Source organism: Acinonyx jubatus, chromosome E3, assembly GCF_027475565.1.
Source record: "Acinonyx jubatus isolate Ajub_Pintada_27869175 chromosome E3, VMU_Ajub_asm_v1.0, whole genome shotgun sequence".
NCBI classification, from domain to species: Eukaryota; Metazoa; Chordata; class Mammalia; order Carnivora; family Felidae; genus Acinonyx; species Acinonyx jubatus.
In genome coordinates this window covers 8,414,470-8,426,092 of record NC_069398.1, presented here as the reverse complement: position 1 = coordinate 8,426,092, position 11,623 = coordinate 8,414,470, and the positions used below count along the sequence as shown (strand labels likewise).

General features: G+C 50.3%; 1 protein-coding gene across 1 annotated transcript in view; it reads left to right on the top strand.

Annotated features, from left to right (window-relative positions):
- Positions 1 to 4,561: 4,561 nt before the first annotated feature.
- MYH11 (myosin heavy chain 11) overlaps positions 4,562 to 11,623 on the top strand; it is a 122,181-nt gene continuing 115,119 nt past the window's right edge. The window contains exon 1 of the mRNA XM_027043175.2: positions 4,562 to 4,706. The gene's annotated coding sequence lies outside the window, so the exon portion shown is untranslated. The remainder of the gene's footprint in view (positions 4,707 to 11,623) is intronic.

The following is an 11,623-nucleotide window of genomic DNA, read 5'->3' as shown; positions in this document are numbered from 1 at the left end:
TTCAGAAGAGCATATGCAGCACTCTTTTTTTATATCTGGAAAAAGGGAAAACCACCTATTTTCAAAAAACTAAGATTTTTATGATTTCCACAGAGGACCTTAGGTTGAGAAAAATGTACTCCAGAAATGTTTATACTCAGGATATTTGAACTGTGTCAATTAATTTATAAGCCAGTAGTTGAAGAAGGTGCATGGGCTGAGATAGCAAAAAAAAAAAAAAAAAAAAAAAAAATCTGAATACAGAGGACCCATCAAGCTCTTGTCCTCTAACTCAGAAAACTAAATCTGCATCACTGCTGGTGGCTTTCATGGGTTGTTAGAAGTTCTCTTCCAGAAATACAGAGAAGTTTTAGGGGAAGACTTGGATTTACACAAAAATAGGATGGGAATTGGGACTGAAGAGGGATTTAGGAAAAGTGGAAATCTGAAACTTGGGCAGTTAAAAAACAGCAGGAACAGAGGTGGCGTTTGAAGATGATACATTTAGCTTAGCATATATGTTTGCATAGAGTAAACTAATAGCTTTATAATTATGTGCAAGAATGCATTTGTATATGACTCGCATGCCTGTATGATTATATAAAATTTGATGTGTTCCTTTAACCTAAAGCCAAGTGTACACAAAGGATTAACATTTGTGAGAATATGCCTTTAAAGGCATTTAGGACAATCCTCCCCAGCCACTTGGGTGTTTGATTTTTGTAACAACCGTTCTGCAAGGATTGTGTGGTCTTAATTTTTTTTTTTTTTAATAAAAGGTAAAACTACCTCTAAAAAAAAATAGACCTTATTTCTTGAATATAACGTGCACAGAGTTTCCATACACCACCTATCCCCACACTCGCAGCCTCCCCCATTTTTAGCAGCACCCCCCCCCCCCCATCAGGGTGGCACGTTTGTTCCAATCGATGGACCTGCACTGACCACATTCTCACTCAAAGTCCATAGTTCACATTAGGATTCATTTAAGGTGCTGTTCATTCTATGGGTCTGAACAAATATATCATGACCTGTATCCACCATTATAGTATCGTGCACAGTATTTTCACTGCCCTAAATGTCCTGTGTTCTGCCCATTCATCCTCCCTCCCCCCAGGCCCTGGCAGCCCCAGGTCTTTTACCGTCTTCATAGTGTTGCCTTTCTCAGAATGTCAGATCTGGCATCCTGCAGTGTTTGGTCTTTACAGACCAGCTCCTTTCACGTAGGAATATGCACCTAAGATTCCTCCATGTTTTCGTGGCTTGAGAGTTGGTTTGTTTTTTAGCACCAAATAATAGTGCATCACCTCAGTGTCCCACGGTTTGTCCACTCACCTGCTAAAGAGCATCTTGGTCGCTTCCAAGTTTTGGCAATTCCGAACAAAGTTGCTATAAACCAAGTGCAGGCTGCAGTATGGACGTAAGCTTTCGACTCGTTTGGGTAAGTCCTAAGGAGTATGATTTGCCGCATCGTATGTCAAGAGCGTGTCTCGTTTGGGCAGGCACTGTAAAACTCCTCTTGAGAATTTTAGGGGCCTTCCTGATAGAGAATCTGGAGGTACGAAGGCACCATGGGTGGAAATGGATGAAGGAAAGAGCGTCGCAAGTCACTCTGCCGTGGGGTCTTGTCTTGGAGAAGTGTGGAGCCGTCATGACTGAAACAGAAGTGCCTTCTTGCAAGAGCGATCGAGCCAGGCTTGTGGCCAGGAATGACATCCCTTCATTCACAAGAAGGCACGGTCCTGTGCAAATCTTGGGCTGGAGGCCTTGAGCGCTGATACCCTTCTACATAATTAGGTCGCGAGGCACATGCAGGAGTGAACCATGCTTGACCCCGATCTTTGATATCATTAAAAACTGGGGGACAATCACATTTTTGAGCTTTTTTGCTAAAAGGAAAAGACTCCGAGAGAGAAATTTCCCCTCTGCCATCTTGTTTCATGAGTTTATGGAAACTCCCATTACACAGCACCTCAAAGAAAAGACAAGCCAAGGAAACTTACTGGACAGCTCTCAGAGTAACACTTTTTTTTAAAGTATTTTTCCCCCTTGATCTTAAAATAACTGGCTTTTTGAGCCATGAGAAATAAAACAGGCATTTGCTTTAATTACTGTAACAATGCACTTTTGAAGATTCAAACATCTGAGCTTTGGCACTGGACACATATTTAATGAATGACTGTCCCTGAGCACTGGTAGAACGTACCAGAAAGGTATGGAATGCTTATATAAGGCCTTCACATATGTTGTCCTGTTTAACAACCCAGTAAGGTAGTTGAGGCAAAGATTCTGTCGCTCTGTGCTCCTCCTTGAGAAAACACAGGCTCAGTTCACGGACTATTCTGTGGCTTCAGAATAGAGAGAGAGCAGGCTTCAGAAAGCAGGAGGGCCTGAGGAAGTGATCAAGAGGGTCTGAGATACTCTGGGGAGCCAGGTGGCTGGAGGGGGGACAGGCCGGCCCTCGCCATCAGGCACTCAAGGCCTGTGGTTTCAAGTTGGCTGGGAATAATAGCTAACAGGAAGCTGCACAATATGTCCGTTTCACATGGATCATCTCAACGACTGTTTACCAACAGCCAGGGCATAACTGCTGCTCTTCCCATCTCACAGATAGGGACGCTGAGGCACGGAGCAGTTAAAGGAATGGCTCCTGGGGGAACGGCTACAAAGGGGGCACCGGCCACTAACCTCGGAGACCTGTCTTTAGCCTGCAGGCCAATTCACCTGGGCATCTCCCTTTCCCTTTAAAGTCCTTGTGGAAGCGAATCATGGCAACGGTGGGCTCCAGTCCCATCGGGAGCCTGGGCAAATCTCTTCGCTGCTTTGGGACCTCAGTTTTCTCACCTGCAAAATGGGGGTGATCAGGCAAGCCCCCTCCCCCATCCGATCCGGTTACCCAGGGAGGGGTTGTGGACCTAGGTGGGGTGCGTGCGAAGCCGGGAGCCGGGCGGGGGTCTTCCCAGCTCCTCCGACCCCCTCCCCAAGCCCTGTGGCTGGGAGTAGCTGGGGCCCACGTGGGCCCGCGCAGCGCAGTCGCAGCAGCCGGAGGCAGCGCGCCCTCCCCCGCGCCCACCGCGCCGGGAGGCCGCTCCGCACCATATTTAGTCAGGGGGAGCGGGCAGCCCCGGGCTGGTATGCGGCGCTGGGGATTCCTGCAGGAAGGCGCCCGCGCCTGCCCTTTTTGGGTTGTCGCCCGCCCAGCGCCCCCCGCCGCGCCCGCGGAGGGAGGACCGGCCCGGGGACCCGGGGCCCGTGCGGGGCGGGGAGCGGGGCGCGCGGGTCCCCGGCCTGGCGCGGGGCCAGCCCACCGCCTCGGCTTCCTTTTATGGCCTGTGTGCGTGCGGGCGACGGAGCCCGGGAGAAGACGGAGAGCCGGGGAGAGAGCCGGCGACGGAGATCCGGAGCCAGAGACACAGGGCCAGAGATAGAGGGAGACAGTGGGAGACGTCCGGGAGAGACACAAAGCCAGAGACCACGGGAGAGGTCGGGAGAGACACAGGCCAGAGGCAGAGGGAGACAGAGGAGAAAGTGAGAGACAGAGACATACAGAGTGACCGCAAGGCAGGAAGAAAGAGTGATGGAGAGTCACTGCATCAGAAGTATGGGAGAGAGACGAACAGATTGACAGACACAGGCAGAGGAGGGGAGGGAGGGGTCCTACGAGAGAGGGGAGCAGGGGTGAAGTTTTAAGCAGCTTCTTCATTTGCAGGAACTTCTTGGGCGGGGGAGGAAGAGTTGGGAACTTGCAAGGGCAGGGTCGCACCCACTTTCTCTTTGCATCCTGACTCACACCTTGCAAGTTACATAAATATACCCTCCCCGACACACACACCCACACACCCATTTTTCCGCTGCAGAGACTGAGGCTCAGAGAAGGGAAGTGACTCGCCTGAGGTCAGGCAGTCAGCGAATGGCACATCGGGCCTCAAGTCCCTGCAGCAGGTTGTTGGGTCCCCCCCCCCCAACTTTTTCTTGTGGGTGGAGGTGGAATAGCAAGTTGGGAAAAATAAAAACTTCCCCTTCCCAAACGATTCCCAGCCGTCGGGGGCTCCTGCCTTGCACTTTGCAAAGTTCAAAAAATCCCCTTCCTCTCTCTACCCTTCATGCAGTGCGGCCGGCCCCCTTTCCAGGCACTGGATGGCGAATAAAAGGGGAGCGGGGCTGGGAGGTGGCAATTCAGACCCCCACATTTGCCCCCTCCGAGGGGAAGGAAGCGGTTAAAATCGGGGTCGTGCACTGACTGAAGGGAGACCTTCTCAAGCATCTCCCCTCCCCGCTCCCAGACGCTGATAGCTCGGCCCCTTGCTCTGGGAATCAGAGCCTCGGTGAGTGTCCCAGAGCCGGGTTGGGGGGGGGGGGCGGTGTGAGACACCGGCCCGAACTCTTCTGCGGGGAGCGCCACAGCCCCCTGGGTCCCCGCCACGTGTGCGCCCCTGTCCCAGCGCCGCCGCAGGTGAGGCCAGGAACGGCACAAAACGCCGCGCTTCCCGGGCCCTGCAGGGGGCGCTGCGGAGCCAGCAGCCTGGGACCCTCCCCCCTCCTCCCCCCTCCCCCCCCCCCCCCCCCACTCCGGGCCGCCTCCTCTTTCCCACCGCGGGCAGCTCCGGGTCTATAAAGACAGGCTTCCCGGGCGAGCCGGGAGATTTGGACGCCCCTGCCCTGGGAGGTGTGCCAGATCTGAGCTCTCCACCCGGTTTCTTCTCCGCTGTCCCCCCAGTTGGAGATCTGTAAGTAGGGTGGTACTGGGGGGTGGGCAGCTGGGTAGGGGTCATCCTACAGGGGCTGGGGAGCAGCAAGGTGTTTCTGTTGCCATCCTTGTCATACGGTCAAGGACTCTGGTGAGGAGGTGGGGATTCACAGTTTTCATTTCTCTACTTCATCAACCTAGGTTTTCCCCAAACCTCCATCTCCCCAGGTGGCCAACCAGAAGTGCCACCTTGGGGGTAATTGTTAAAGACAAAAATTCCGTGCTCACCTCCAGTTACACTTGAATCTCCAGAAAAACTGTACTTAAAAAGAAGGAGGAATCCCAGATGATTCTTATGAGACACATCTGGGAGATGTGATCCCTTCAAATCTCAGAGGAGCAGCTTCCATTGGCTTCTAACTTTTATTCTAGGCACAGATAAAGTACAGCTGAACTTCCCTAGAAAGTCATTTGCAGTCACAGAGGCAGGCAAAGTAACGCTCTGAGTGGATTTGGAAGCCTGGCTTAATTCTGTTGAAAACGTGCTAAATCAGTGAAAAACACGTGGGCAGATGCTTCGCAGAAAAGGGAGTGCGTTTTTCATCAGTTTAGAGGATGTGTTTGTTGATCACGCTAGAGAGGGAGGGCTGGTTATGATGCAGTTGATTTATCACAGCCCAGTTTTCTTCCAGACTCCCCTCCCCCTTCCAAAGTTAAAAAAAAAAAAAAAATCTTATCCAGGTTGACCCCAAGGGCTTCAAATACCCAGACAGATGGGACAGTTTCGATTTGCATCCATGGCCTGCAGGTGTGTTAAGTAAGAGTGCCCTGGGATTTCCTGTGAGTAGCTGGCACCCCTGTTGCTCTGAACGTCCCCACAAAGTGGACCAAAGTGAGAAAAAGTCTGGCTGATGTCTGTTTCAGGTTTCCCCCTGCACAGAGAGCTGGTGGGGATTTTGCTGCCTGAGGAAGGGCGCCATTCAAAGCTATGCTGATCAAGATGTTAGAGAAAATAGTTAGAAACCCACGGAGAGGGTTTGGTTACAGTGTTAAGAACTGAGAGATTAAATGGTTAAGTGGCCAGGGTTTGGCCAAGGGAAGGCAGGTGGATTGTTAGTAAACCGATTTGCATAGTTGTGTTTTGCTTCGTCTTCTCGATTGGTTTAGTTTCCTTAAAGGTACCAATGGAGAGGTTTTTCTGTTTTGTTTGTTTTGTTTTTACAGAGAGGGAACTGGAAGGTGCTGGGCTGAAAGGCATTGGATGGCAAGGTGTAAAATAGGTTGAATTTCTGTGGAAGGAAGTCTTCCATTGGTGCTTTTCCATTGAGATAGCCACCACTGATGGGATACTTATGTACCAGGCACTGTAACGGTGTTTGATTTAATTTATCTCATTTAAATGCTGCAATAACCTTTTAAGGAGGCACCATGATGCCTGTTTAGTCAAAAGGCAGCTGAGGCTCAGGGAGGTTAAGTAACTCGCCCAGCATCACACAGCTAGCAAGTGGTGGAACCCATTCCTGGGTCTGTCTGATACCAACGCTATGTGGTCTTGACCCACCACCTTTTGTCTTTACCATGAACAAAACGTCTTTTGGAGTCAAGTTTCTGGGGGGACCAAATGCTTCCAGAAAGCAAGGGTTTATCATCTTCTCTCTGGAGAAAACATAAGCTGACCTTCTGGGAATTTAAAATAAAATGCACCGTTTGTCCCCTGGTGGTGTGGTAATCTAGCTGGGGCCGATGGGTAGACTGCCATCCCAAGAGTCTAACTCATGAACTAGACGAGCTTTCTCCAAGAAGCTTCTGGGGCTCGCCTGGTACACACCGTGGTTTTTTATTTTCGCATCTGAAATAGACGTGTTCTTCCGTACAAGGTATTTGTTATGGATTTGTTATCATTACTTTTCTGTCCGAGGGCTGAGATTGAGGCAAACATGGCCATGTATGGTAGTGTTTTCCATGAGGCCATACCCGGCTCGCTTGCAAATTAGCGTCGTAACACAGCTTTGTTGGTCGTGACTCTGGGGGATTTCTTGGCCCTTGTCCTTCCCATTTGGGAACAAGTGGAGGGGCCCGGAGGAGAAGACATTTGGGAGGAAGGGAGGATTATTTTTCCCTGCTCCTCTCTTATTTAGAATTTTTTTTTAATTAAAAAAATGTTTTTAGCCACTCGGGTTTATTAAACTACTGCTTTCCAAGATAGGAGTAGAAAACAATACCTGGTGATTATCTTTGCCAGACCATATTGCACTGGCAGTTAACTAACTCCAAGGCTCCACAAGACCATAAGGATTACTGTCCAATCCTGTAACGAATTTCTCTAACACTCTTCATTCGGGGCAGGCCCCCACAGTCTCCTAATTCCGTGTCTTCCTCTGACATGGTCTCCTCTCTGTTCCCTCTTCCCGGAGCTCTGCCCCACCAAGGTTTGGCCAAACCAGCCAGTCAGAATCATGACTTGACCGACCGTCGTCCAAATTGATTCACCTCCAAGGACCTGGGTCTCCTATTCAGCATTTGGTGCTCATTACTGAATAAATCAGTTAGATTAGAACTTGTGATCTTAGGGACCTGCAGGGGAACGTTCTGGAGGCTGTTGATGTCCAGGATCAAGGAGCTGGCAGACTCGGTTCTTGGTGAGGGCACTCTTCCAGGTTCGAAGAAGGGTGCCTTCTCGCTGGGCACTCACACGGCCTTTCTTGACAGTTTTATTTTGGAGGAGGAAGGGTCTCTTCTTTCTTCAGCACATCGGGGCCAAGCAGGTAGACGCCCTGTTGGAAATTGAAATGGATTTCCGTGTAATTCTCAAATCAGATCCGTCTGAGATTTTTCCGGAAAACCAAGTCCGCTGTTAAATCCGCTGGAATCCTAGAATGTCATGAGCAAGTTTGGAAATCCTCCACACCGGACTTCACAAACCTCCGTTTTCCCATCTGAAAAATGGGGGTGGGGTGGGGGAGAATAGCTCATGTTTGGTGAGCACTTTGGCCAGTCGACACGCTGAGCCCTTAACTGGCATCATGTTACCATCTTTGCAACAACCCTTGGGAGTAGATATTGTTGTTGGCCCCTTTTTACTACTGTGGTCTGAATAACTTGCTCAGGATAGCTTGACTGGCCCAGGAGGAAGACTGGATCCTGCAGATCCAGCTCTTTGTAACTCTAGAGCCCAAGGGATTACCCTGTCGGGAGGATTAAGTGGGATAACGCACACGAAGGGGGTAGCATCGCCTGGCCTCTGCCTCACTTCAGTGGGCGATTATTTATCACGTACGTGCCCAGAGACCTTAAGGATTGTGCTTCATGTGGCACAGCTGGTACTTAGCAGAACCAGAAAGCCTATCGTGTGACCTTTATATCAAGGAGAAACTTGTCCCTTATTTTCCTTTTGTGTCCTGCCTCCATAATCCCAATCCCTATTTGGCATGAAGGTGGTAGTTAGAACCTTCTACTTGAATATGGCCACACTTGCTCCCCTACGCCAGGCACATCGCAAATTCCAGTTCTACTGGCCCATTTGTGATTCATTTCGGGCCATCATGGCATCCTGGAAGGGCTCACCTAGGAATGGGAACCTATCTGGCTTTTCAGGTGGCTCTTTGGCTCCCTGGGGTCTCTCCGCCTTCCTCCCCTGACCTTGAAACAGTTGAGCCATGGCCACACGTTGGAGGAAAGGCTGAGTTCGGAGAAGGCCAAGCGGGAATTTGCAGGAATTTTGTAAGGCTCAGGTGAGGGAGGAACTAGTTAGTGCTGTCCATTGCTCCTGCACGGGGGAGTCCCGTATCTTGAACCTGCATTAGTGATTCAAGGGTTTGGATGGAACAGCCCTCATCAAAGTCCCCAAGAAAGGGCCCACTGCTCACTCATGCAGGCTTGAACTTGCCCCATTACTATACCCGTTCCTTCCTTCCCCTGGTGAAGCGAACCGTGGATCAGATGACGTAGAATCTCAAAAGGGGCCTCGGTCTGAGACCGCTGGGTCCTGATCTGGGGTCACAATTGCCAGTCCCCCGTCTCCTCGTAGAATGCCTGTCTCCCTGAGCCCCTTCCTCCTTGCCCTCTCGATTCTTCCTTACCCCCTAGGTGTAATCACGGTCAGTGTATTCTTGGGTGTCTTTCCAAAACTTTGCTACGTCGAATTTCCTTTTTGTCAGAAAAAAAAACCTGGCATTCCGGACATTAGGATTTTTTTCCCCCACTTAATCGTAGATCTTCAACATCTTTCTCTATCGGCATGTTTTGGCATGTTTAAAAATCAGCTGTATAATCCTCTAGTATTGGAAAGTACAGCTTCTTACTGAAATAACCCCTTACGGAAACATACCAGCTGCTCCCCATCACTTAGAGTGTTTCAGGGAACATCCTATATCTATTTTGGTCTAATTACATGAATTTATCTGTGAGATCAATTCCCAGCAATGCAATGGCCAAGTCAAAGGGCACGCGCATTTAAAATGGATAGATATTGAGAAATGTCTGTCACATTCGAGACTGTACATTAATTGTAAGCACGTTATGCCAGGGCTGGAAGACAGAAAATACCCTGGGGCTTTGAGGGCCGGAAATGACCAGTTCTCTCTCTCCCAAAAGTGTTCTTCATAGGAGCTATATCGTGTCTCTTGCTAACCAAGTTCTCTTGGTAGGAGAGAAAAATAATTTTACTCTACTAACTAAAAAACTTCCTTCTGGAGTTACTTTATTTATTTCTTAATGTTTATTTATTTTTGAGAGACACAGAGAGAGAGAGGCAGCATGAGCCGGGGAGGGGCAGAGAGAGGGGGAGACACAGAATCCAAAGCAGGCTCCGGGCTCCAAGCCGTCGTCGGCACAGAGCTCGAAGTGGGGCTTGAACTCATAAACTGTGAGATCATGACCTGAGCCGAAGTCAGACCCTTAACCGACTGAGCCACCCAGGTGCCCCGGAGTTACTTTAAACACAGTATTTAAGTCAGGGGAGATGTCCCAAAGCAACAGTGAAACGGTCCACTGCTCGCCTTTTTCCTGTTAAGGTGAAGTAGGGCTTCCTTGGGATCACACCCTGGGGAGGTGGAGGGTGGTGTGATTGATGGGGGGAGTGCGGAGGGGGCCAGGCCTTGAAGCAAGCAAGAGCTTTTCTGCTAAGAGTAGATTGGACGTCAGGTGAATCTGGGTTTAAATCTCGACTCCAGCTTTTGCAAGAGAAGGCTTTTAATTTAGTTTACTTTCCAGGACCTCTGTAATCTTACAGGAATAATAAATTATGCTCACCTTGCTGAACACTTAGGACACATAGCAAGCTGGGGTATTTAATAAATGGCCTGGCCCGATACCCCATGAATAGAAGGGGCCCAGTAATTACGGTGGCTATTACCAATAACAGATTTAGAATCCAATTGTCTCATGCAGACAGCTTGATCCTGGACCCTGTCCCGTTTCCCTCTACACGCCCGGCTCCTTCCACACCTGCCCCAGGACTTGAACTAGTTTCTCCGATGCGGAGGTCCTTCCAGCTGGTGGACTGTGTCCTAGACCGGGCTCAGCGGGCGTTCATTTTGTCTGCACGGCGCTTAAACTGTGCGATGATTTAACTTGAGTGGCGGCTGTTTCGCACCTAAAGTCAGACTTCTGGGTCGACTGCAAGCCTGGAAGTTCAGGGTCCACATACTCATGAGGTGACCCCGGCTGGAGTGAAGGAGCTACCACCATCTCTAGGCGGGGTAAGAGGGCTCTCGGCCCAATTGCTCCCGCGACCCCTGGGGACACTTAGGTTTGTGTCTGTGGTCCAAGCTCTTGAGCCGGCCGCTTGGCAATAAAGTCTTCAGGGAAGCTGGCGTGATGATGTGCAAATCCTATACTATTCGGGCCCTGGGGTATTTGATTCATTTTTTATTAGTGCGGAAGCAGAAAGGGCAGGATCTTTTTACCCCTGCGTCCCTCTGGGGAAGATAAAGCTGATGTTAAAACACACCAAGCTGAATGGTCTTATGTGGTCCGATTCCAGCCCTTTGATACGGAATCACAGATATCATAGAATGTCAATGTCAGGCCAGCCCACTTTCTCCCCCCAAATGAAACATGCAAGGCTCAGAGGGGGAGAGTGACTTGGCCACAGGCACCCCGCGAATTCGCGGCGGAACTGGGACTTGTAACCGGGTGGTTTCACAGAGGCTGAAGAACGGCTTGTTTGTGCTGAAAGAATGAAGCTGTGTGGTGTTGGCGGGGAAATCAGGACCGCGTGCACAGCGGACACACTGAGCCGTGTCGTGTCACACGTTGCTGACCTCATAGCCACAGAGTCCTTTGTTTTCATCAAAAAGTTTGAGAGCACCGCTCGATCCCTGAAGCGTCCTTAGTGTCCATCTGTCCTTTGTAATACCCCTGCAGGTGCCCCTTCAGCCCCCGACCTCTGGGCGTCTGCGTCTTATCTTGGGATGTGTTCACTGCCCCCGTGTCACCTCCAGCAGTTGGCATTCCAGGTTGGTGTGGACAAAGTGGTGACTGTCCTCAGCCTTAACTGTCTTCCGCAGAGAGTCCTGGGTTTTCTTCTAAAGCAGTGGTTCTCACCGGGGACGATGTTGCCCCACCCCCCAGGAGACATCTGGCAATGTCCAGAGGCCTTTGGGTTGTTAAAACTGGCAGGGCCGGGGGCGCATAGGCGGCTCAGTTGGTTCAAGAGTCCAACTTCAGCTCAGGTCATGATTTCACGGTTCGTGGGTTCGAGCCCCGCGTCAGGCTCTGTGCGGACAGCTCAGAGCCTGGAGCCTGCTTCGGATTCTGTGTCTTCCTCTCTCTGCCCTTCCCCTGCTCGCACTTTGTCTCTGTCTCTCTCAAAAATTAATAAACATTAAAAAAAAAAAGAAACTGACAAGGGGAGGAGCTACAGGCATCTAGTAAGTACAGGACAGGGACGCTGTAAACATCCTAGAATGCATAAGACAGCCCCTCCCCCAACAAAGACTGACCGGCCTCAAGTGT